The sequence below is a fragment of the Rhinopithecus bieti genome, unplaced genomic scaffold, assembly GCF_001698545.2.
Source record: "Rhinopithecus bieti isolate Rb0 unplaced genomic scaffold, ASM169854v2 scaffold_12409, whole genome shotgun sequence".
In the NCBI taxonomy this organism is placed as follows: domain Eukaryota; kingdom Metazoa; phylum Chordata; class Mammalia; order Primates; family Cercopithecidae; genus Rhinopithecus; species Rhinopithecus bieti.
Genome location: NW_016807057.1, coordinates 76,974 through 83,314, shown reverse-complemented (window position 1 = coordinate 83,314; position 6,341 = coordinate 76,974). Strand labels below are relative to the sequence as shown.

General features: G+C 35.8%; 1 long non-coding RNA gene across 1 annotated transcript in view; it reads right to left on the bottom strand.

The window, feature by feature from the left end:
• Nucleotides 1-379: 379 nt before the first annotated feature.
• LOC108534464 (uncharacterized) overlaps nucleotides 380-6,341 on the bottom strand; it is a 32,842-nt gene continuing 26,880 nt past the window's right edge. The window contains exons 3-4 of the long non-coding RNA XR_001886984.1: nucleotides 2,284-2,412; nucleotides 380-530 (exon numbers count right to left, since the gene is read on the bottom strand). This is a non-coding gene — a long non-coding RNA (uncharacterized LOC108534464). The remainder of the gene's footprint in view (nucleotides 531-2,283; nucleotides 2,413-6,341) is intronic.

Here is a 6,341-nt window from a genome sequence, read left to right as displayed (position 1 = left end):
ATGAAGTCATTATAATTATTTTTCAGAAGAGTTTATAGCCATGGAAACAGTGCTTATGACATACTATTGTAGGTCTTAGGTGCTTAATAAGAAAGAAAAATTGTAATTTCAAGGAAATTATTGACTAATCCATTTAGATTTAACTTAACTAAATAGGACTTGGTCAGAAGAGGCAGTTGCAAAAGAGGCTTATATCCAATGTTCAAAAAAATCAAGATATGGAACAACCTTTGTAAAATAGCCTCTACTAGGCTATAATACCAAGTACCCATAACAGCAGTCAGATTGATGATACAACTTGTGCCTCTACCCCCACAAATTAAAAGCTATAAGATTGGTCAGATTTAATAATAACAATCTTTACATAATGGACAAAGTATATGAATGTAACCACCTTAGTTGGACAATAAACTTAGGAAGAATATTCTTGGATCTCACACTCAAGACTTGGTCTCAGCTCCAATCTTCACTCGTCAGTCTCTGCCCCCAAAGAAACCCTCTGTATAGGTTGGAGAAGTAAAAGTATAGCTCTGTAGAGGAATAGGAAAGAATGAGATCAAAATAAGAAAGAAGATTATAGAGAAATAAATAGAAATTACAGCATTTAACACTTTTTAAATGGTTTTAACATGTGTGTTGGTTGGCTTTATTATTAATTATAATAACTAGTGAGAGTTTTGTGTGATAGCAAAGGTGGTTAACAAATTTGAAATAGTATATTTAATTTGCAGTTCTTATAATTTGAAGGTTTTGATTGAATTTGTAGTCAATGGCTAAAGATTTAAAAAGCTTAATCAGTTAAATACATATTTTATTGATTATGCAACTGTTATGTTTACATTTTATAAAATATTTGTGAAACATTAGATGTTTGTTTTAATATTTATAAAACATTAGATGTTTGCCAAAAGTTACATAATACTGAATTCCTTTCTATTAGGAAACCATTCAGGCACACATGGACTTATTAACACACTATAATGTGCTTTCAACTATTTTTTTAAATGCATAGGAATTTAAAAATAATGTATAGGTTAATGACTGGAAAAAAATACACTGCAATGTATACTTTTTTCAATGTTATATCTCTGAAATTAATCCATGCTCTCTATATATCATTGGTTTGCTCCTTCTTACTGTTGTGGAACATTTCATTATATAAGTATACCACAATTTATTTGCTCATTTTACTCTTGTGGGTTTGGGAATATTTTCAGTCTTTGGAGATTATGATTAAACTGCTATGAACATTTTTGTTCATGTCTTTTGGTGGAAACAAGACTTTTTTTGCTAGGGATATTCAAAAGTAAAACTGCTGGGCCATGCTGAATGTGTAGGTTTAGTTTTAGTAGGTACTAATAAACATTTTTCTTAAATGGCTATACCAATTTATGTTCTTGACTTCATTCAAGAATGGTCTAGTTGTTCCACATCCTTCTCAAAATCTGTCAACTTTTAAAAATTTTGTCATTTTGGCACATGTGACTTTAACTTGCTTTTCCTGATTTCTAATGATATTCAGCATATTTTTTTATGTGTACTGGCCATTTGGCTATTCTCTTTTATGAAGTGCCTGTTTAAGTTGTTTTCACATTTTTGATTTGGGTTGTCTTTTTTCTCACTAGTTTTTAGTCATTTCTTGTATATTCTGGGATATGTTATTTTTTGCTATGTAAAGAACTACCCTAAATCCTAGTGACTTAAACATTTAGTTTTGCTTGTAAAACCTTGTGGATCAGGAATTTTAGAGGTGCTCATCTGGGAAGTTTGTACCTGATCCTCATGGCATCAGCTATAGGGGCTGGGGCTGAAAATCTACTTCCACGCTGGCTTCTTTATCCATATGGAACTTCAGTCTTCTGGCTTTTTCCAGGATGGTGGGCTGAACATGGTAAGCTTCTTAGATGGCTGTTGTGTCCAAGAGGCGGAAAGAAGAAGCTACCAGGTATTTTAAGAGTTTTTGCAGGAACTGGCATTGACAATGTTAATTCTGCCATATTCTACTGGCCAAAACAGTCATAGGATTGGGCCAGACTCAAGGAGGTTAGAGAAATAAACTTCGACGTCTCATGGAGGAGCTAAGTCATTTTGCAGAAGAGCATGTGTAACAAGAGATATTGTCATGGTCCTCTTTGGAAAATACAAGTTCTTGCAGGGAAGAACAAGGCTTTTTAAGTAGAGATTTAAATGTGATTTTTATGTACGTTGACTAAATCAGCAAATTGTTCGATTATATCATTATAACACTGGCAAGTTACATAAATCAAGCCTCATCACTCATACCTGCTTCTCTTTGGTTCTTCCTTTTATCTTCCCTCCCTTGTTTCCTTTTTCTGTTTTTGTTTCCACGGTCCAGCTTCTAAAACTCTTACATGCAGTTTTTGATAAACTTTCTTCATTAAGTCCAGAAGCCTAAGGTTAATTGAAAGTAAACATTGCCTCATCGTCATTCCGAACTTCAAGCAACAGACCTCTTTTTTTCAAGGAATGAATAAAGGCTTACATACAATGTTTATATTTTAAAAGAATTTTAATTTTTCAAGAGTCAGAATCATTGCACAACTTCCCCATTTCCACGATTTTCTTGTAGGATTGAAAGTACAAGTAGCTATATAATCATGGCCTAATTTCAAACTTGATACTTTTTTTGTGTCAATTCTGAAACTAGTATTTATAAGAATAATTTAAATTTTCATAACAGAGATTATAATGTAGAATAACAGATTGAGAAAAAAATAATGTTAAGATTTTGCTTTGTTTCATTAAATCTGTAATAACCCCATGAGGTTATTTCACACAAGGAAACAGGATGATTGAGAGTTGGTAGCTATATTCAAATTACAGAGCTACTAAGGACTGTACAGGGACTTGAAAACAGTACATCAGATTCCATGCTGTTTTTATTACCTAAATGTTCTGTATTAAAATGTAATGTAAAACAGTTATTACAATGACAGGAAGATCCCTTCTTTCCAATAAAAATGTATGAGACACATCATCATGAGAAATGCATATGTGATGATGCTGATAATAATAAATCATTTGGTTCTCTATTATATTCAGTAAGAATATAATTGTTCAAAGTGGTGGCTAGGTGTGGTGTCTCATGCCTGTAATCCTAGCACTTTGTGACACCGAGATGGAAGGATTGCCTGGATCCCAGGAGATCAAGACCAGCCTGGGTAACACGGCGAGACCCTGTCTCTTAAAATTTTTTTTTTAATTTGATGGGCCCAGTGGCTGAGGTGGAAGCATCATTTGGGCTCAGGAGGTCAAGGCTGCAGTGAGCCAATATGGCACCACTGCACTCCAGCCTGGGTGACAAAGAAAGCCTCTGTCTCAAAACAAAACAAAACAAAATGAGAAAACAAAAAATACCTGCATTCTGAGGCTCTGAAAGTTCTTCAGTCATCAAATAAATATTTAAACATTTCCTAATTAAGGCAGAAGACTTAACTGGAAGCCACAATGTGTCAAGTACTGTTCTAGCCTCTATGAGACCCAGAAACATCACTGGTGTGATCCCTGCCTTTAGAACACATAAAATTAATTGGGAAGATAAAAACATTGCTTGAAATAATTAAGGAATACTTATGTGGCATAGGTTGAGTAAGAACAGGAGGTTAATAATTTTACAGATCATCAAAGTGTGGACAATAGTGAGATACAGTATAAGAGAAGAAATATGATAACTGTGCTGGACCCTTAAATGTTCAAATGTATCTGTGGAAACACTTGATAGTTATGGCAGTCTTCCAAGGCTGAATCAAACTGCTTGCTTAGTCTCTGATCATATAACTGATTTGATGTCCCAAAGAGGGAATAGGGATGAGAAAGAAGGTCAGTCCTTCATTCCTGGATCCTAGAGACTTGGCTATGTGAAAGGGTGGTAATTTGCATGTTGTCATGGGGCAAGGGAAGAACCTAGATTTGGTTGAGCATTGAGTTAGAAAAAGGTAAAAATTTCATTTAGAGTGAAAGGAGTGATCCCTCCAGTTCCATGGAAAGAAGGTAGGAAAGGGGTGTCTTCTAGGACATGCTTCTTAAATTCAAAGGTGTATGAAATGCTTCTAAAGATCTTGTTTAAAAAATACTAACTCAGTGGACTTGATGTGGGAGCTTGAGATTCTGAATTTAAAAAAAATCTGTTGAGAAGAGTCATATGCAGGGAGAAGGTTCAGGAAATTTAGAGGAGGACGAGGTTGGATTGGAAAGTGAGCTTGGAAAGAGGCGTAGGGATGAAAGCTTTTGTGAGTAGAATGAAGCATCTATGTGGCAGGGAGAACAGAGTATAGGTAGGACCAGAGATGATGTGGCTGTGAATCTAATGGCCCTAAGCCTCAGGGCTTCTTGCTTAATAAAGTTGACATAGTAAAATATTTTTAAGCATCACTGCTTAAGATTATTGTCTTTTTCCATTCTCACTCACATTTTGTCCGGTGATGCTGGAGTGGCTATGGGTATTTTGGGGATTCAATTAGTGGGAAATTGATTGGGGATGCATTTGTTTTATTTTTATCAGGATATATTTATATGGTTTATCAGAATATATTTATGTGGTTCACTTCCATGCATAATTAAGTTATTACTAGCCATCTCAGTGCAGTAGAAACTTGCAGAAATAATCATAGTTCCCACTGTGCCATCTTACACAGCAGTGTGACTAAATGGTGCAGGGCCAGATGTCATATCATATCAACTTTCCTAGTGCACTTGGGTACTAATAACTCTTAATTGCTGGAAAGGTAGAAAAGACCAATCAAGGCTGGCCTAAATTAGAGAAGGCTTCATGAAAGAAACGATTCAGACTGAAACCTGCAGGATAAACCAGCATTTAGATAAGCAATTAAAACAAGCAAATAATGTGATGTGAGTGGAAAGACATGCACAATTCACTGTTACCGCTTGTGGGACCAGACCTCAGAAATGAAAAGGAACAAAGCCTTGCCCTAGCAAATATTTTGACCTAAGTTAGAAGTAGGCATGAACATGCTATTCAAGCTTCTCTCTTAAAAGAAATGGAATGTCATGATTGAAGTCATAAGTTTTACTGGCTAGACTTCCAAGAGTAATAGCAATAGGTTATTGTGTGTGCATATTTAAAGGACAAATGACTCTCCTTCAATGGGAAATTATTTTAAAATTATACAATAAAGTGATGGAAGAATGTGAGTCACTTTTTGCCAAGTCAAACTACAAGGAATGTTCCGATATCAAAGTTTACCTGTACTTTCCCTGGCAGAAAAGCTGTTATTGAGATATATGAGCCTGGTTGTACAAGAAATAGTTCTACCAGTTCTGGGGAAATCATAACTCACAGTAATTCAGTCCTCCTGAGATCTTGGCAGAAATCAAGTGTTACTTCACAACAGCTGTGCAGTCTTCACGGGTTACCTCTGTGAATGGTCAATGATGAATGGCCAAAGGGAACATGGGGCTTTGATTTAGTTGAAAAGGTCCTAACTGACATAGCACACCTGTGAGTACAGCTCTGTATTTTGGGAATAGCAACAAATGTTTTTGATTCTTTGGTGCCTGAACATCTAGTTAAATTGATTGACTGGATAACTGAAACAAGACGACTGTGACATTTCAAAACATTGTTGAAATTTTGGGACTTTTTTATCAAATCTCAGAGCCAAAATCATCACTTCATTTTGAGCTCCAAATGATCTCAGTATGATATTTAGCCTGACATTGATCTTTAAATGTAAAAGCTTAAATTATCTGAGTTCATGTTAACTCTACTATCTTGCCAAGTGCTGCTACCTTCTTGGGATGACTTGGGCCTGGAGGAGGAGTAATTTGTGTAGTAGAGTGGCACTAGGGGTATGTGATTTGCTTTTAAACTACTTTACTGGGCTCTCTAGAGTAGAGTTTGATTCAAATTGTTATTCTACCTGTCTGTCTTCAGGGCATCTTCCTAAATAAATTTGTTTAGCAATTAAGGAGGAGAGATGGATCCGTGGCTCTTGAATTTAGAATTTTAAGACAAAACATTTTAAGTCCATTTTTTTTCCAGTGCCGTTTTCCTTCACCTAGGGTGATAGATAAAATATGTAACAACTAGGATGGCTGTACATTGACCAATAAAAGTGGCACAAAGGTAGGGGCAGGGTGGCCACAGAGCAGAAACTTAGAAACTTTAGTGCCTGAAAAAATTGGTCCACTGTTCTATTTAAAATCATTACAACCATTTACAGTCAGAAAAACTTACATACATAACCAAGTTCACATTGCCAGCTGTTAGAAAATGAGGATAGGGGCCGGGTGTGGTGGCTCAAGCCTGTAATCCCAGCACTTTGGGAGGCTGAGACGGGCGGATCACGAGGTCAGGAGAT